We start from the raw sequence: 21,655 nt of genomic DNA, 5'->3' as shown, positions 1-21,655 counted from the left end.
TATGCTGTCGAGACGAAAATTTTTCTCTCCCCAAATATAATCAATTTATCCCACAAATTTTTAAATATTTCAAAATTCAAATCAATCAAAAATAAAATAAATATGTAAAAATTGTACCTAGATAAAAAATTATGTCACACAAATATTTCAAAAATTTTAAATATATCAACTTTTTCCGACGGGCAAATAAATTTTCCTTCACCTGTTTTTCCGTTTCCTATTCCCTTCAAATTCACAACCAGAGATACTTTAATGCCCCACGTTGGGCGCCATGTTGTTGTGATCTGCTTCTTATTAATTTTATATTAATTATTATTTATTTGATTAATTATTTAATTGTCGCAAATCATACATCAAAATTGAATAAAAAATCTCAGGGTGCCTTTTTATATATTATAAAAAAAATCCAAATTATCTCACGTTATACTTATCTTCTCTCGTGGGTTCAGTATCTCTGAGTTGATCCTAATCGGGATAAAATAGGGAAAAGAAATAAAGCAAAATATTTAAATAAAAATACAGAATTGTCTTTTATTTACCAAATTAATACTCTGAAATCTATCGAATCTAAAAACCTGTGGACACAGATGTCCGAATGAAATTTATACCACTTAAATTTATTATCGTTACAAAAAAAAAACAGTTTATCGGCTTGTTCCCGATGACTTTGGTAAAACAAACTAAACCAAACAAATTTATGTCTTCGCAAGATTACCTATATTTACTATTTATATTTTGAAATATTGGAATTTTAATTCCTATGCTTTTTACTCAAACATTTATTTCCCGAACATAAAAATCTCTTTCACATAAATTGACTGACCTTTTGCTTCCCTCTCTCGGATGTCTTCTCGTGACCCCAAAACAGCTCTCCCTCGTTGATTATGTTAAAGGCTACTTATCAAAACCTCTCTCCGTTGTCCAGCTTCAAAACTATCAGCATACCAGCACCAATTCTCCAAACAAGCCGGGTCTCTTATGACACGTACTCGATTCAAACAAAACTCCAAAAATTCTCTGCTCTCCTTCTCACAATACTACAGAATCAAAGAGGTATTTCGTCTCGATTTGATCTGTCTCTCGTTCCACTTTTCAACACTATTCTCCACTATCAACCAGCCACTGATATATGCTAACTATCTCGGCACTCAACACGTCGAAACCGCTTCTTCTCGCTGCCAACAACATAATGAATAATTTTTCAATCTCTCTCAATCATAAAATCCATCTTTTCCCCTTCCACATTCCAAGAATCAGAACATTGACTTTTCCATTTGACAAACAACAGTCACCCTCAAATTTGCTCCGACAATCCTAATTACTTTCGGAGAAACTCTCCCACATATACTCGTATTGAAATGAAGATATTAAAATTCCAACTTTCTTTTCAATTATCAATTTCAAGAAATTGATAATCACCTATACAGTAAACAATTTTTTTTCATTTTAAATCTAAATACATAGTTCTTTTCACTTTAATTATTCACAAAAGTCTTTAATGGTTCCTCGGAAAGCTCGTTAAAAGAGAAATCTATTTACATCCTAACTACATTCTAATAAATTTTAAAACAGCTCAGGGTGTATCAAATTTATGTGCCCGCGTTATTAAAAAAAATTTAATTTAATTTTTATTTTGCTTTTGATTGATAAATTGAAAACACAATAATATATATATATATACATATATATATATATATATATATATACATATATATATATATATATATATATATATATATATATATATATATATATATATATATATATATATATATATATATATATTGTCATGATTTTAAGATACCAAATTGATAGAATAAGTTAAATAATAAACAATTTAATGATTTTGCACTGCCTAAAGCAGTTAAGTAAGTATCTTGATATAGGTTTTGTTCGAGAAACGTGATTGGTTTGGAGAGTTGAATAGAATGAGAGTACTAAAGGAAATTAAAGTTAAAGTTGCATTTTAATCAATTTAATAGTTATAAAATGAATTTATTTAGAGTTATACAGTTTAATTAACAAGAAAGTTTGAAATAGACCATACTATATAAAGGAAGCTATTTAAGGGGCATCTAATGTGAGAATTTGTTGCTAAACATGCAATAGTTTGAAATTTAGTCTTACCAAAAGAATTACTTACAAATTTGTTCCATGATGACCTTGTTTCTGTTTGATAATCATAAAAAATTTACTTTTTTCTAAAGATCACTTGGAGAAAATGTTCATTGATGTACTACGGTCTCCATGATTTGGTTGAGTTTATAAATTTATGAAAGTATCTTAGAAGAGGTTCCAATCTAAAAATTTAGAATAATAGTTAGATCAATTTTAAATTTTATTAATGTTAATTTGACCAAAATGTTGAAAATAGTTCATTAAAGTTGTAGGTTTGGGAAATGTCAGAATTCGATATCAATTTTAACAAAGAAAAATGATTTTCTGAGATATGGCTAATGCACTATCGATTGGTAATTTATTTCTGAATAATATGAAAGTTATTTCAGTACTTTATATGTATTAATAGTGAAAATATTTGGACTTTAATTTGTAGAGGTAGTGATTAAAGGGATAGAAAGTGTACGGACAGTGTTCGCATTAAGTGGTTATAACAATTTATTGGGAGTATCCTCAAATATGCAAAATATATGAAAAGAATCTATAAAGTTCAATGAATTTAATTCTTTAATTCAATTTTACTCAAATAAGAGAATAAAATCACCATTTAGGCAAATATTTCCAAATTTTAGATAAAAAATACCATTTTGACTAAATGTCATAATTTGTAAAATTATTTCATTGGTTCATTTAAATTTCCAAAGCATGAATTATTAATTTGTTTAAATATGATTGGCTGTAAAAACGACGCCAAGCTTAAAAAATTGAATTCAAGAGGAAGCTTCTAGAGATTCGAAGGGGACAGACGCTTTGCGAAGCTATTCCCAAAAGATTTTGATTTTAAAACAGAAATTTCGGAAAATGTAATCAAAAAAGTATTCAAAAATAAACATTAAGGGTTACTTTTCGTATGGAAAGTGTTTTTAAGCAGATTGGACTTTAAAAAGTCACTTAAAATGGGATTGTAAGCTGAATGGACTTGGGAGAGCCTGGATTTCAACAGAAAAGCAGCATCTGGAAGTGTTGGAAGATAAAATAGGGCTTCGATGGACAATTATCAGGTGACATTACAAAACTATAACATGATATCATGATTAATAAAAAATTGAAAAGAAAAGCATGCATGATCAAAATAAAAATTTAATAAGTTTAATATCATTTACCGCTTTGGTAAAATAAATTTAAGAGAGAAATATTCTTTACTTACATAAATTGGTTTATATTCCATAACCACACAAATTTTCAGAGTCATTGACCTTCCATTTTGTTTCATATGCCTTCATGTGGCGAATAAAAATATATATAAACCAGAGTATGTATCATAGACATGTTCTAATATTTAACATTTAACACTAATCTGTGTATTTACCTAAATTGATGTTGCATTAAGCGTATTTTTTTATTTCACTTAAATACATTTATAAAATTTTCCATCACAGTGTGTTCTTCAATCTTTTTGGTTATACATTTGCACAATTTTGTCCTTAATCCCTCTTACAGAATTAATTTCACCCCACACCTCTAAAGAAAAGAGTTTCCTGCAATATATGGATTCAAACATCAACTGAGCTGGTAGGTACAATAATTTCTCAATAGATGGCACCCAATAGATTCAATACAAATCAATAAATAAAATAAAATTCAATAATGATATAACAAAAAGTATAATAATAATATAAGAAAAATTATAAGAAAAATTGTAAATAAATATAAAATAATTAATTAATTATAATAATAAAAATATATAATACTTAACATCCCAACGTATATGGGAAATATAATAATAAAAATAAAATATAAAAATAAAATATTTAAAACATTTAATTAAATAATAAAATATATAATAATTCCCCTATATTATAAATATTACAATTCAAAAATATATAATATATATATATATATATATATATATATATATATATATATATATATATATATATATATATATATATATATATATATATATATATATATATATATTGATGTGATCTTGATTATTGATATGAGATAATATTCTTATATGTTACTTAATTTAATCAATGTATTAATACTAATCTAATTAATTAACCAGATCACATATCAATATGTTTTCAATCTCAGGGCGAATTATAAATTAATTACTTACTTCCGTGGCTTCTAAATATTTCTTAATGGTTCCTAATCGGGATAGAAAAGAAAAGAGTAAAAAAAATACACATATGGGTTACAATTATAATCAAAATATTTTTTATTTTATTTAAAAAGGCAATCAATGCTTAATATTTGCTATTTCTTATTATTCTTAAACATAACATTTACAAATGGGAATCTTATTTCCTTTTGGTTTTCAATTGAAAGTTTTTATTAACATTTAACTATTAGGAGTTATTAGGAACAACTCTATTTAAGTTTGATGAAGCTTTTCTGATATTATTGATTATGTTATTCAATTTTTTATGTGGAATTTAATACGAAAACCCATACATTCATGTCCAAACAAATGAGACTGACCTTTTCCTGGTGAACTGAAAATGTCCTCACACAAGACCCTTTCCTGCTATCCTTGGCTGCGATCAAACCTCGTCCTGGCTTCCAGTGATGTTCTCCTTTGAAAAACTAGCTCGAATAGCTCTCGTTCCTGCTTTTGTCGTGATGCTGTGTTCTACCTTTTTCGAAACTGCTATCAGCTACCGGGACACTCTGGGCTCAAGGAGGTTCTTTTACTCTCGACCTGGCCTACTTCTCGCTCCACGATAAATACTCCACACTCACGGAACTACACCGGCTTTCTCACTCCTCGAACACTACCGTCTACTACTCGACTTCACTTCTCGACAGCTCAAAACATTCTGCTCTCACTTTGTCATCCATTCCCCTACTTTCTAAATATCCCTTCCAGATTCACAAATCAATCTTCCACCACCAACTCTCATTCGTAATATTCCTCAAAACCAATTTTTAATCTTTCTAAATATGCTTAATGGATTTCAAAAGAAAATATTTAATTCCCATTCTAAAATACTTTCTAACTATTTACAAATTTTAATGACCTATTCTCTCTTTCAAATGAGTCTTATTTAGCATAGGCTAATGATCGAAACCTTCCGCGAAAAACGATAATGAACTATCATCTATTTCACTGAGTTTTATTTAGCATAGGCTAATGATCGACCTTCCGAGAAGAACGATAATGGTACGCGTCATTCACTTTGTTTATCTAAGCACATTGTTCCGAGTTTCGTACGCTTATTCTAATCACTTCTTAAAATTACATATAACAATTTTTTGTATACAGGTTGTTTTAAATTTATATGCCCGTGGTTGAGAAAATTGAAAATATTTTATATTAAATTGAATTTTGTTTATAATTATCAAATTTTAATTTTTATATCAAATAGAAATATAACAAATCCCCGCCTTGTATTCGATAAAATTTATCTGCATTTTTAAATAAATTTTCTCGAGGCAAAACCAACTCCCTGTATATTTCCTTACTTTAATCTACGTCTTATACCCCTTCTTCTTGTATTACTCTAATTAGTCCCACCTGTAGAGTAATTGTTTCCTTATTTTCAGTGTCCTCATCCTGTGTTAGAGTGTCGGCTATTATGTTGTCTTTCCCTTTTTCCCATATTAATCTTCTGTCTTTTTCCTCCGATTTTTCACATACTTTTATCGTGTATTCTGCATCCTCGTTTTCATATGCCTCCTCTTCAAATGCCACTGTTTCGATCATATCTTTTTCGCTTTCATTTTTTTGCTTTATTTCTTCTTCTCCTGCGCTCGTCTCTTCTTTTGAGGAATCCCAGGTTTCCTTTGTTTCTGATACTCTCAAATTTTCTTCTTCTGGGCTCAACTCTTCTTTTGAGGAGCCACAGGTTTCATTTTCTTTTGTCTTTTTCTGACTTTTTCTCCCTTTTCTTCTTTGTCCTTGCTTCGTTGCCAAATTCATTTCCACTGTTTGTTCTTTACCTGATTCGTCCGTATTTTGTTTCTCCTGTTCCTTGTCCTGTTCTTCTTCTTTTTCTTCTGTTAGATTCATCGTATTATTTTTAAAATTTATCACTACATGTTTTTCTGCCAATTCGTCAACTCCTACTATCATGTCATGTGACATGTTTGGCATTATTACACATTGTAGTGCATACATCTTCTTACCCAGTCGTACCATTACTCGTATGCCTTCATTTATAGTTGCCAATGTCCGTTTGTTTGCGCCCACTAAATTTACCCTAGGTATTTTGTAAATTAAATTTGTTAAGTTAACTTCTTCTATTAGTTTTCTGTTGACCAGTGTTATTTCAGATCCAGTGTCTATCATAATTTTAATTGGTTTCTCGTTGATAAATCCATCCACAAATTTTAAATTTACTCCATTTTTCTTTTCGTTGTTTCTTGCCAATTTAATAAAATCCTTGGGGTTACAAAAGATTCCTGTTTGATTTTTGGTTTTTAGTGAGCGCCGTCGTGAAAAAACGCCGGTTGCTCATCGTTGTTTATATTTTCGTCATAATGTCTCTCTCCGTCATATCCATCTGTCTGGGTATTATTTACTTCTCTTCTATTTTCTCTTGGTCTGTCGGATCTGTTTCGGTTTTCTCGATATCCCTGTTCATTTTGTCTACCATTATTTCTGTTTTCTTGATTTGAGCGTGTGGTGTTTCTATTCTGGTATTCTCGATTTCTGTCCTCATTCCATTGCCTATTTCTTTGTTCATAATTTCCTCTTCCGTTGTCTCTATTTTCGTTTTCCCTTCTGGGATTAAAATCTCGTCTTGTATAGTCCCTCCTATTTTCATTTCTATCTCTGTACTCCTGTGTTTCTCGGGGCCTGTAATCTTCTCGCGATCTTCTTGATTTTCTTTCTCTTAAACGCAATTCTCTTATTTGTAGGAATTGGCATAAACTATCTATGTCTTTGTAGTTTTGCAATGTGATATGGTCTTCCAGCGTTTCTTCGAAATGTCTTGCAATCAGTTCGACTAATTGTTCCGATGAGTAATTATATTGTAAATGTTTTGCGTTATAGTAAATTTGTAATGCATATGTCCTTTCTGATATACCCATCCTATCATTGTATTTCCCATTTTGCAATTCCTTGTTAATTTCCAATTGTTGGACTTTTCCCCAGAAATAATTCAAAAATTTTTGTTCAAATTCTTGCCAACTGTCAAATTCTTCTTCTTTGCAATCGAACCATAGGCTTGCTTCATTTTTGAGATGGTTTCTGATAGTTTCTTTTGCTGTTTCGAAACTTCCGATGTGCTGTGTTTTCTTTTTCAAGCTATTTATGAACGGCACTGGGTGTAATCTTCTTACATCCCCGCCAAACCTTATCTTCACGTCATCTGTGCTATTTATAACCATTTCTCTTCTTTCTCCTACATTTTGTTGAATATTGATTTCCGCAATCTTTCTTTCCATTTCTTCTCTGATTGCTTGAATAGCGTTTTCCAACTTGTTTTCCAAACTTTCCATTTCTTTTTCCTGGCAATTCGTTAACTCCTTCATTTTATTTTGAATTTTCATTTCTTGTTCTTTCATGTGGTCCTTCATTCTCATTTCTTGTTTTTGCATGTGATCTTTAATTTTCATTTCATACTTTTCTATGCGTTCCTCTATTTTCTTATTGTTCTCTTCTATCGCTTGTTTTGTTTCCTGTTGATTGTCATCCATTTTTTTCTCCACTTTATCCATTTTCTGATCCAATTTTTGTTGTGTTTCATCCATTTTTCGATCCACTTTTCGTTGATTGTCATCCAGTTTTTGTGACTGGAGTTGCATCAGTTGTAATAGTTTATCTATTCCTGATAATTCTTGCTGTTCTGATGCCATGATTGTCGTGTCTAAAATATCTTCTTGGTCTGAATGTTCTTTTTGTTTTTTGTTGTCCTTGCTTTGGCTTCTTGTCACAGACATTTGTTTTCAAGAAGTATTATCCCCGCCAAATATGAAATTTTACTAGTATGTTACCAGGACGACTTTTTTTTTACCCAAATATTATAAATTGTCAATAAATATATCAAATGTAAATATCGTAAAAATAAAATATTAAATCAGTTATGTAAAATTTGTACCTAAAGAGATCTAAAATTTTATGTTATCAAATGTAAGTATCTCACTTTTTACCACAGGCATATAAATTTTCAAATACCGGCTTTACTCTTTCTATCCTTCAAATTTGCCACTAGAAATACTTTACAATGCTTTCCACGTTGGACGACAGTTGATGTGATCTTGATTATTGATATGAGATAATATTCTTATATGTTACTTAATTTAATCAATGTATTAATACTAATCTAATTAATTAACCAGATCACATATCAATATGTTTTCAATCTCAGGGCGAATTATAAATTAATTACTTACTTCCGTGGCTTCTAAATATTTCTTAATGGTTCCTAATCGGGATAGAAAAGAAAAGAGTAAAAAAAATACACATATGGGTTACAATTATAATCAAAATATTTTTTATTTTATTTAAAAAGGCAATCAATGCTTAATATTTGCTATTTCTTATTATTCTTAAACATAACATTTACAAATGGGAATCTTATTTCCTTTTGGTTTTCAATTGAAAGTTTTTATTAACATTTAACTATTAGGAGTTATTAGGAACAACTCTATTTAAGTTTGATGAAGCTTTTCTGATATTATTGATTATGTTATTCAATTTTTTATGTGGAATTTAATACGAAAACCCATACATTCATGTCCAAACAAATGAGACTGACCTTTTCCTGGTGAACTGAAAATGTCCTCACACAAGACCCTTTCCTGCTATCCTTGGCTGCGATCAAACCTCGTCCTGGCTTCCAGTGATGTTCTCCTTTGAAAAACTAGCTCGAATAGCTCTCGTTCCTGCTTTTGTCGTGATGCTGTGTTCTACCTTTTTCGAAACTGCTATCAGCTACCGGGACACTCTGGGCTCAAGGAGGTTCTTTTACTCTCGACCTGGCCTACTTCTCGTTCCACGATAATTACTCCACACTCACGGAACTACACCGGCTTTCTCACTCCTCGAACACTACCGTCTACTACTCGACTTCACTTCTCGACAGCTCAAAACATTCTGCTCTCACTTTGTCATCCATTCCCCTACTTTCTAAATATCCCTTCCAGATTCACAAATCAATCTTCCACCACCAACTCTCATTCGTAATATTCCTCAAAACCAATTTTTAATCTTTCTAAATATGCTTAATGGATTTCAAAAGAAAATATTTAATTCCCATTCTAAAATACTTTCTAACTATTTACAAATTTTAATGACCTATTCTCTCTTTCAAATGAGTCTTATTTAGCATAGGCTAATGATCGAAACCTTCCGCGAAAAACGATAATGAACTATCATCTATTTCACTGAGTTTTATTTAGCATAGGCTAATGATCGACCTTCCGAGAAGAACGATAATGGTACGCGTCATTCACTTTGTTTATCTAAGCACATTGTTCCGAGTTTCGTACGCTTATTCTAATCACTTCTTAAAATTACATATAACAATTTTTTGTATACAGGTTGTTTTAAATTTATATGCCCGTGGTTGAGAAAATTGAAAATATTTTATATTAAATTGAATTTTGTTTATAATTATCAAATTTTAATTTTTATATCAAATAGAAATATAACAAATCCCCGCCTTGTATTCGATAAAATTTATCTGCATTTTTAAATAAATTTTCTCGAGGCAAAACCAACTCCCTGTATATTTCCTTACTTTAATCTACGTCTTATACCCCTTCTTCTTGTATTACTCTAATTAGTCCCACCTGTAGAGTAATTGTTTCCTTATTTTCAGTGTCCTCATCCTGTGTTAGAGTGTCGGCTATTATGTTGTCTTTCCCTTTTTCCCATATTAATCTTCTGTCTTTTTCCTCCGATTTTTCACATACTTTTATCGTGTATTCTGCATCCTCGTTTTCATATGCCTCCTCTTCAAATGCCACTGTTTCGATCATATCTTTTTCGCTTTCATTTTTTTGCTTTATTTCTTCTTCTCCTGCGCTCGTCTCTTCTTTTGAGGAATCCCAGGTTTCCTTTGTTTCTGATACTCTCAAATTTTCTTCTTCTGGGCTCAACTCTTCTTTTGAGGAGCCACAGGTTTCATTTTCTTTTGTCTTTTTCTGACTTTTTCTCCCTTTTCTTCTTTGTCCTTGCTTCGTTGCCAAATTCATTTCCACTGTTTGTTCTTTACCTGATTCGTCCGTATTTTGTTTCTCCTGTTCCTTGTCCTGTTCTTCTTCTTTTTCTTCTGTTAGATTCATCGTATTATTTTTAAAATTTATCACTACATGTTTTTCTGCCAATTCGTCAACTCCTACTATCATGTCATGTGACATGTTTGGCATTATTACACATTGTAGTGCATACATCTTCTTACCCAGTCGTACCATTACTCGTATGCCTTCATTTATAGTTGCCAATGTCCGTTTGTTTGCGCCCACTAAATTTACCCTAGGTATTTTGTAAATTAAATTTGTTAAGTTAACTTCTTCTATTAGTTTTCTGTTGACCAATGTTATTTCAGATCCAGTGTCTATCATAATTTTAATTGGTTTCTCGTTGATAAATCCATCCACAAATTTTAAATTTACTCCATTTTTCTTTTCGTTGTTTCTTGCCAATTTAATAAAATCCTTGGGGTTACAAAAGATTCCTGTTTGATTTTTGGTTTTTAGTGAGCGCCGTCGTGAAAAAACGCCGGTTGCTCATCGTTGTTTATATTTTCGTCATAATGTCTCTCTCCGTCATATCCATCTGTCTGGGTATTATTTACTTCTCTTCTATTTTCTCTTGGTCTGTCGGATCTGTTTCGGTTTTCTCGATATCCCTGTTCATTTTGTCTACCATTATTTCTGTTTTCTTGATTTGAGCGTGTGGTGTTTCTATTCTGGTATTCTCGATTTCTGTCCTCATTCCATTGCCTATTTCTTTGTTCATAATTTCCTCTTCCGTTGTCTCTATTTTCGTTTTCCCTTCTGGGATTAAAATCTCGTCTTGTATAGTCCCTCCTATTTTCATTTCTATCTCTGTACTCCTGTGTTTCTCGGGGCCTGTAATCTTCTCGCGATCTTCTTGATTTTCTTTCTCTTAAACGCAATTCTCTTATTTGTAGGAATTGGCATAAACTATCTATGTCTTTGTAGTTTTGCAATGTGATATGGTCTTCCAGCGTTTCTTCGAAATGTCTTGCAATCAGTTCGACTAATTGTTCCGATGAGTAATTTTTATATCAAATAGAAATATAACAATATATATATATATATATATATATATATATATATATATATATATATATATATATATATATATATATATATATATAGATATTAACTGTAGCTACAGGCACCCAGTAAACCGACGTCAATGTAGCTCCCGGTGTATATTGTATATAGTAAATATTGATATTTAGGCACCCAGAAACTATTTGTTAATTAGGCATCCAAGTTGTATAAGATTTTGATAATATATTACAAACAAGCACCACGCAGCATTGTCACATTTATGGAGGTCACATTGACTGTTTTTCTGGTTAAAGTGTATATTAGTTATTTAAAGTTGACACTGATTTTACATGTTCATAAAATATGTATGTAAAAGTGGGTGCCACTAATTATCGTAATAAAAAAATATGCAATTTTATTCGAGTGAATAAAGACCTCAAACGTATTAAATTTTATTTTATTTTAAATTTTTAACTGCGTATATGTCCATCAAAAATAAACTGCATAATAGAAGGAGACATACTTGCTGACCTAACAAAATATGCACTACAAACAAAATAAATAATAAACTACGGAACATCTTCTTCTTATACTTGTTGTAGATCTGTCGATTTGTTAATTCCGACATTGAAGTATTTCTTGAGAGGTAGACTGCCAGCTATCCCTCCATCTTTTTGGTGGTCTTCCTGGTGGACGCTTGGCTGCTGGTTTTCCTTCTAGCGCAATTATTGATAGTCTGTACTCCTCCATTCTTTTTACATGACTGAACCATTCTCTTCATCTTTGCCTACCCCATCTGACTACATCTTGCACACCACATTGTTCCCTGATGATGTTGTTTCGTATATCTTCTTGGCTTCCCTGCTATTGCTCTTAGTGTCATCATTTCGGCTGTTCATAGCATGCTTTTGGTTTTATTGGTGTCTTCTCTTGATTCAATGTCATACGTCATAACAGGTCTGATGCAAGTTTTATAAATTCTAACTTTGCTGTCTATTCTCATATATGGGTTATTCCAGACCACATCTCTCCAACATCCGGACAAGACAGCGGCCTTGTTAATTTGTCCTCTTAGGTCTCTGGTTGGGTCACAATTTGATAAGTCTACACCTAGATATTTGAACTGGTGTAGCTGTTGTATGGGTTTTCCCTCTACCACGAGCTTGCATCTAATTTAATCTTTCGCAATGGAAATGCATTTTGTTTTTTGCGTGGATATGTTCATGTGAGTCGACGACATGCTTGGTAGAATCGGTAAAGTTGTCTTTGTAGGTCATCCTCATCCTCTGCAATCAGGGCTGCATCATCCGCATAGCGCACTACACTGATTCAACTGTGACCGAGTCTGTATCCTAGTTGTAGCGATTCCACATCTTCTATTATTTTATCCATTAGAATATTGAATAGAAATGGACTCAGGCTGTCTTCCTGCCTGATTTTTCCTGGTGTTGGTATGTTTGCCGTAGTGGTGTCGTTTGTTTTAATTTTTATCGAGTTGTTATTGTTCATTTATTTTATGACTTCAACAATGTTTGCCAGTATCCTTTTTGCTTCATTTTCTGTAACATATTGCCAAGTCTGACTCTGTCAAATGCTTTCGTTAGGTCTTCTTCTTCTTAAAGTTCCATCTCCTATCGGAGGTTGGATATCATAATGGCTATGGTCACTTTGTTGGCTGCTGCTCTGAACAGTTGTAATGAACTACAGTTAAACCATTCTCTAAGGTTCCTCAGCCAGGAGATGCGTCTTCTTCCTATGCTTCTTCTTCCTTGGATCCTTCCTTGCATAATAATTCTCAGCAACTCAAATTTTTCTCCTCTGGTAATGTAACCCAAATATTCCAATTTTTTGTAGTTTTTATAAACTTCTATAATTTCTAACTCCTTATTTAAACGTCGTAGCACTTCAACATTGGTAATCCTTTAAACCCACTGAATTTTCAATATTCTTCTGTAACACCACATTTCGAACGCTTCTATTCTTTTTATGTGTTGTCTCTTCAATGTCCAAGCTTCCATTCCGTATAGCAATACGGAAAATATGTAGCATCTTAGAGCCCTCAATGTGAGAGGCAACTGAAGGTCTTTGTTTGTAAGCAGTGTCTTCATTTTTATAAATGCTTGCCTTGCAGTTTCAATTCGGACTTTATAATTTCTAGGTCTACGAAACAAATATATTCGGGTTTGTTATATTCTATCGATTTCTCTTTCACTTGTTTCATGACAAATATTGCGTCTGCCATCGACTTGTGTTTTCTGAATCCTTGCTGTTCTTCTCTGTTCTTTGTCTGTGATTCCAATTTATCCTTGATTGAGTATGCCTGTGAATAACTTCATTGTCGTATTTAAGAGAGTTATTCCTGTGTTGCTGTCCGGATATGATCTTTGTCCTTTCTTAAAAATCGGTATTGTGATACTGTTTTGCCAATCTTGTGGCATCTCTGCTCTGTCTAAGATTTTGTTAGACAATGTTGTGAGACCATTAGTGACTTTCTAACCGCTATATTTCAGCAGTTCGTTCATCAGTACCTGGCGATCATCTATTCTTTAAGATCTTCATTCTCGCTTCTTCTTCAGTTTCTTTAGTGATATACCTGTCTTCTGTTTTGTAATCGTGTTCGCCATTGGCTTCTTCACCTTTGTAGGGTTCCATGTAGTGATCCATGTTACTTGTGAACTTGATCCAATACTCTCTTTTTATTGTTCTTATTAGCGAATTTATTCTGTTTGTTTTTTATATATAGATGGCACGTTGTTCCTGCGTTCCGGTGCTTTTATAACGCACATAGTATTTTCTCATTTGTTCTGCGAGTTCTTTGACTTATTGACAAAACCATGGTTTGTTGTTTCTTATTGCGCTGGTGTTTGTTTTTCTTTGAAGAAAGAAATTTTATTTTTTTAATATGATTTTCTATAAAACTTTTGCTTTCCAAGTATATAAAAACTATATTTTTTTGATATACTGATCTTATCCACTGGACAATTCTTTCAGGTCTTGTAGATTTCAAAGCTAGAGAAAAAAACTATAATTTCCACCCCAACAATAATAACTGTACCTATGTATACATATACTAATATACTAATATGTAGTCACTTTTGTATACAGTGATGAGCACGCTAATAATCGGCACAATAACGCAAAAGATGGAAATCATATTAAGTTGTGAGATAGAATGAAATGAAACTAGCAGAGTTGGAAAATTTAGCGATAAAAACGTATAAATTTAAATTCTATTGATTGTTTTCCACCTTTAGATGTATCAGAGGAGTATGTCAACTAAAACAGTCACTCTCACAGTGGCAGTTGCCAAACTCGTGCGATACGTCTAAAGGTGGGAAACAGTAATTAGAATGTAAATTTATAGGTTTTTATCGCTAAACTTTCCACATCTACTAGTTTCATTTCTTTTATCTCACAACCTAATATGTTTTCCATATTTTACGTGATTTTGCCGGTTATTAGCGCGCTCATCACTGTACATATAGAGATGTTTAAAATAATGGAATAAATTAAATTTATCGAAAACAGTTCACTTTGGAGAAAAATCCCGAGACAGGTCGATTTTTATTTTTAAATTATGATTTTTTGACATATTATTCAGGGGTGGCCAAGCTCCTTAATAGTCCGAGCCACTTTTCACAAGTTGAAGTTTTTCGCGAGCCGCAATCAAAGAAGGTATTTACAATGGTTTTTAACAGAACTTTTACTTACTGAAACCGAAATAAAATTACGAAATATTGAAACTTATTTACATTTTTGTTTTTCTTCTTTTGATATAATTCTTTACAATTGGGTGATTAATACCTATATGACAGTACTTCTAAGTAATTCTTTTAGTTGCTGGTTAGTTAATATTGATAGGTGTTAGGATTTCACGCATTATAAAATGGTCCACACAAGTACTATACGTTGTTCCTAATTTGGAAATAATTCGACAAGCATCCTTTTGTAGGGTACCTACTTGGATTCTGATACAAATTTCCAAAATTCGGTATTCGGCGTCGACTTATAGTTTTATTTTTGAGCTTGGTCTTCTTGCGTCTCTATTAATTTTAATTCCACAGATGTTGTTTGGGTTATATATTGGTAATGGTAAAAAATTCACCTTATGAACTATGTTCATTTCAAATGAATTTAGAAAAAAAATTAAGAGACGATTTAACATATTTTAAGTCTTCAAATCTATTTTGAAGTTCGGTCAATATACTTTCCGGCTTTTTTATATACCTACTCATTAAGTTTTTCTAGTTTAATGTTGCAAAAAAAATTTTAAGTCGAGTAAAATGACTAAAATGTAAAATGTGTACCTAATCCAAATTACAAATTATATCCGTAGCAAGAGTTATACAAAAATCAAAAATCGGTCTGGATTCGGTTGATTACTGACTTTTACATTGAGCCACTCTTATGTAATGTTCGTTAGCGCAGTTTTCAATGTGTCATAATAATATATCATTTTTATCTTGGATGGAAATGGAATTTGTTACAAAGTCTTTCATGTTTGTTGTCAGTGATTTAAAAGACATTTTGAAACACATATAGAACGATAACAATTTTTTTAAATCATATCTACTTAATACAAAATTGAAAAATAACTCGAGAGTACAATCAAGAGCCACAAGTAATCATTCAAAGAGTCGCATGTGGCTCGTGAGCCGCAGTTTGGCCACCCCTGATACTATAATAGTGATTCATTCATTTGGGCGTTATGATGTAATCGATGATTTTTTTAAATGGAAACGGGGGTCGTGTGGTAGCTCATTTGAAAGGTTATTCAATTCTATAGTCAGTAATTTAATCAATAACATTATTATTTATACAGGATGGCTAAAAAATATTTTTTGAAACAAATTAATTAACTCAAAAAGAAGAATATAATTAGACATGTAATTTATTTAACTCAAAATACATTTTACTTATGTAAGAAAATATAAAAAAAAATGTTTATTTCATACATAAACATTGCTTTTCTCATAAATTAAATGTCAAACAACAACTCACCTACTTGTTGGCAGTTTGAACATTTAATTTAAGCGAAAAATAATGCTTGTTTATCAAATAAACATTTTTTTTCTCTTTTCTGACAGTAGTAGAATGTATTTTGAATTAAAAAAAATGCATACATTCTTCTTTTTGCAGCAAACAATTTAATTCAAAAATAATTTTGTTGACCTCCCTTTATAAATAAGGATTATAACGTTTATTTTTATTACCGACTAGAGAATTAAATAACCTTTAAAATGAGCTACTACACGACCCCTATTCCCATTAAAAAAATTATTGATTGCGTCATCACGCCCTAATGGATGACGTTACTATTATGGCATACCTATACACTCACCGGCACAAAATTCCACCACCCAAAATTTTTTATTAAGTTTGACAATCTAAACTTTATTATTTGTACTCCGATTTTCAAGATTCTTGCATCAATTTGTAGGTACATGTATTGACCTCGTTTGGTATTAATACAGTAACAAAAATTGTTTGCTTAGATGGCATTATATGGAGGTGAATTGAAGTGTTGTTTTTTCTCTAAGTTTAAACAATTCTGTGGAAAAATTGGAGGGCTGATTTTGTTTCATACTCCGTTTGTATTATCCTGGAGGTATCACTAAAGTTTTGTGAATTATCCGAATATCTCTTTTCTTGTAATAGCTGTAAATAAAAACACTGATTTGAAGGTTTATTTAGTTAAAAATATCAAACGCAATAAAATTCACAAAACAAAACAAAATTAACAACAAAAAAACAATTCAATAGCGGGTATGTCCACCTTTTGTAGAAACGACTGCTCCCAATCTGTTTAGCATCTAATAGTGTTATCCTTGCTTGGGGAATAGCCCGATATTCCTCTACCAGGGCCGTTACCGTACCAAATTTTCTGAACCCCTAGGATGACGGCGAATAGCTTTTTTTAATTAATCCCATAAATGCTCAATAGGATTGAGATCTGGACTGCATGCGGACCATTCTAATCTTATCAATCCAACCTCTATTTTATAAGTCAATTCAGTGTTTTTATTTACAAAAAATTGTACAGCTCTTACAAGAAAAGAGATAATCGGATAATACAAAAAAAATTAGTGATGTCTCCGGGATAATATGACAGGACTATGAAACAAAATCAGCTATTCCATTTTTCCACAGAATTTTTTAAAGTTTAAGGAGAAAATACAACGCTTCAATTAACCCTTGTATAATGCCATGCAAGCAAAATTTTTTGTTAGCGGAATAATACCAAATGATATCAATAAATGTACCTATCAACTGGTGCAAGAATCTTAAAAATCGGAGCACAAATAATAAAGTTATAAATTGTCAAACTTCATCAAAAATTTTGGGTGGCGGAATTTTATGCCGGGGAGTGTATGTCAAAAAATCATACTTTAAAACTAAAAATCGACCTGTCTCGGGATTTTTCTCCAAAGTGGCCATAAAATGAATTTATTCCATAATTTAGAATATCTCTTTATATAAATTTTAAATCTGTACTATATATCTTAGCGATTCTATTTCATCAAATAAATAAAAAATTTCATTAAAAAAACCTCGTTAGTTTCTCCATTTCATTCTACAATAGAATGACTAAGTCCTTACAAGAAAAAAATTAATGCTTTTAGAGTATTCTCTAGTGGCTTCGAATATATACACTAAACACTATACCAAAACTAAACGTTAAAGGGTTAATACTTTATTACTGTTATTATAATTAGGTTAGGTTAATTATCTTGTACTTTGTCGTCTAATAATTTAAGTATTGTTTTCGTTCTGTCTCTCATGTTAACATCCAATTTATTGTTTATTGCACTCACTTTGATTTACTGCACACAAAGAGCACCTTTGAAAATACTTTATTACATAGAACCGGAGATATATCTGCATTGATCGCAGTTATATTAGGGAAAGGCGGGGTTGTCAGATTTATGGTGCCACTATGACACTTTTTTTATTGGTGCCAAATTGACTAAAATTATATAGCTACATACAGTTGTATATACTAGAGCGCCCTCTATCGAAAAATGCCTGAACAAATCAATATGTCCGTTTGGAAAAAGTGTCAATCTGGCACCATTACGTTTTTTACATATTCTGCATTAGGAACATTTGTACTCTCCTAGGACGAAAATATACACGCTGTCGTCCTGGCACCCAAAATCGGGTGCCACATCGTCAAATTGGGTGCGACATTGACATGTTTTGCTTAAAAATGGTGCCAAATTGACAGAATATATCTGTATATATATATATATATATATATATATATATATATATATATATATATATATATATATATATATATATATATATATATATAACAGCCCTACAGGCCTTAGAGGCCCTTGGCTTCGATACTCTTGACTAATTTCTTCCACTTTTTGCGGTCCTGTACTTGTCCTCTCCAGTCTCTTGTACCCATTTCTTCTATGTCAGTCCGGAAGGCATCAAACCACTTCCATCGTGGTCTCCCTCTTCTTTTCCTCCCTTGTTCTCCTGCTGATAAAACTCTTAGGACGTTTCTTTCTTGTGGCATTCGTAAAACATGGCCCAACCATCTAACTCTCTGTGCCTTGATTTTCTGAGTTATTTTAGGTTTCTTATACATCTCCATTAGCACCTGGTTTGTTCTTCTGCGCCATTCCCCGTTATCCTCCTTTATACCACCAAAAACTTTTCTCAATATTTTTCTCTCCCAAATCTCTAGCTTCTTTTCTACTTTCTGGTTCATTGTCCAAGTTTCACATGCATACAGCACCGTTGGTCTCACTATTGCTTCATACGCTCGGATCTTGGCTGCCCTGGACACGTTTTTTGCCTTCAACATTGCGTTTAATGAACCTACTGCTTTGCTACCTTTTAACAACCGTTTATCTATCTCTCTCTCTTCGTCTCCTCTATTTGTAACTGTGACTCCAAGGTACTCAAATTCAGTTACCTTCTCAAATTTATAATCTTTGTCATTTGTCCTTAGAGTAATCCACTTATTTTATAGTCAGGCCATATTTTTTTGCTTCTTCTTCAAATTGCTTGAACATTTTTTGAAGTTCTATTCTTGAACGCGTCAGAAACACCAAGTCATCTGCAAAACCTATACACTGTTGTCTTCTGTTAAGAATCGTGCCGCTTGTCTGGATATTGGCTCCTCTAATTATATTTTCTAGTACTAGATTGAATAAGTCTGTTGACAGGGGGTCCTCTTGTTTTAATCCTCTCTTGACGTTAAACTGATTTGAAAAATTGCCTTCTATCATGACTTTATTGACTGTGTTGGTTAACGTCATTTTAACTAATCGTATCAGTTTCTCTGATATTCCTAGTGCTCTCATTGCTTCGTATAGCCCGTTTCGTGAGATTGAGTCGTAAGCCTGTTTAAAATCGATAAAGAGCATATGTAAGCCTAGATTTTGTTCATAACTATTGTTTTGCAATAACTTTATAGCAAAAAAATTTGATCGGTTGTTCCTCTTCCCTGTCTGAAACCAGCCTGGTATTCTCCTATTATCTCTGATTCATAAGCTTTCAATCTAGTTCTTATAATTTTTGCTAATACCTTATACACCACTTCTAACAGTGCGATTCCTCTGTAATTTTCACATATGGTCTTATCACCTTTCTTGTGAATTGGGCAGATGAGTGCTGTGTTCCATTGCTCCGGCATTTTTTCGTTGTCCCATATTTTCTTTATAAGTCCAGCTATTTTTTGCTGCAGTATATTTCCTCCTACCGTTAATATCTCTGCTGGAACTCCGCTTTCTCCGGCACTTTTATTATTTTTTAGGTCCTTTATTACTGTTATTATCTCCCTTTCTGTCGGTGCTTGTGTTTGTTGTGGTTCCGCTTCTTGTATTTGTTGTTGTTCGATTTCTTGCCATCGCTGTTGCATTTCTGTTTCTGTTTGGGCTTTATCGTTTAATAATTCTCCGAAGTATTCTGCCCATCTATTCAATTTTTCTGTCTTGTCTCCCAGCAACATACCATCTTTATTTCTGCAAAACATTGTGCATTTATTTTGAGTCCCTCGTGTTTTTTTACTCCTTGATAAAAATTTTTAACTTCTTTTTGGACATAGTTCTCTTCTATTATTTCTAGTTGCTTTTCCAGTGCTTTTCTCTTCTTTTGCCTACATAATCGCTTAGCTTCTCTTCTCTTTTCTTTATAATATTCGTTACTTTTTTCTGTGTTGTTTCTAATATTTTCCATTTTTGCGTTGTTTCTCTGCTCTAGAATTCTTTTGCAGTCCTCATCAAACCATTGTGCTCTATTTTCTTTTTCTGCTTTCCCAATGCTAAGGTCTGACGCTTCTATCACAGCTGCTTGTATTTGTTCCCATTCCTCTTCTAGGTTCCCGGTCGTGATTCTTTCCAATCTCTTGTTTATCTCTTCCTCTGTTCTTTTTGCTACCTCTTTATCTTGGAGTCGCTCTAATTGGTATTTTTTCCGTTGTGTTCCTTTTCTTGTTAGCTTGGGAATTTCTTGCTTAAGTTTGACTATTGTTAATATATGATCGCTATCCGCGTCTGCTCCTCTGTAACTTCTACAATCAGTCACAGATTTGTTGTGTTTTCTTTCAATGAGGTCATGGTCTATTTGGTTTCTCGTTTTTCCATCAGGAGAGATCCAGGTTATTTTGTGTATATCTTTATGATCAAATTGTGTACTTACTATCTTAAGGTTATGTTCCATTGAAAGTTCTATTAGTTTTTTGCCATTGTCATTACTTTCTTTATGTAGGCTTTTACCTCCTGTTATATTCATATAAATTTCTTCTCTTCCTACTTTCGCTTTCATATCTCCCACAATTATTTTTATATCATATTTTGGTATTTTCCCAATGAGCTCACCGAGTTGTTCATAGAACTCATTTTTTGTTTCCATGTCTTTCTCTTCTGTAGGAGCATGTGCATTAATTATGCTAATTTTTCTATACTTCCCGCGAAATCTTAAATAGCTCAGTCTTTCTGATATTGCTTGGAAGTCAGTTACTACTCGTCTTATTCTGTCTGATACTATAAAACCAGTCCCCAGGTATCTATTTGGCCCGCCGCTTTTAAAAAGGGTACTTTTCCCAACTTTTACTATCTCACTTCCTAGTTGCTTGGTCTCTTGCAAGGCCATTATTTCGATTCTATATTTCTCTCGTATTTTATCTAAATTTCTTAATGCTCCTTCATTGTAGGTCCCTCCTACATTCTATGTGCCCACTTTCAGTACATTTTCAATTTGTTTATTTCCTTTCTTATCTTCTTTTCCTTTCTCCGAATGCATTGTCCTTATTGTAGCCATGTCGTTACCATTTTCCTCATGTTGATTATTATTTTTTACTTTTTTG

This window comes from Diabrotica virgifera, chromosome 8, assembly GCF_917563875.1.
Source record: "Diabrotica virgifera virgifera chromosome 8, PGI_DIABVI_V3a".
NCBI lineage: Eukaryota > Metazoa > Arthropoda > Insecta > Coleoptera > Chrysomelidae > Diabrotica > Diabrotica virgifera.
Note: the sequence above shows the minus strand (reverse complement) of the source record.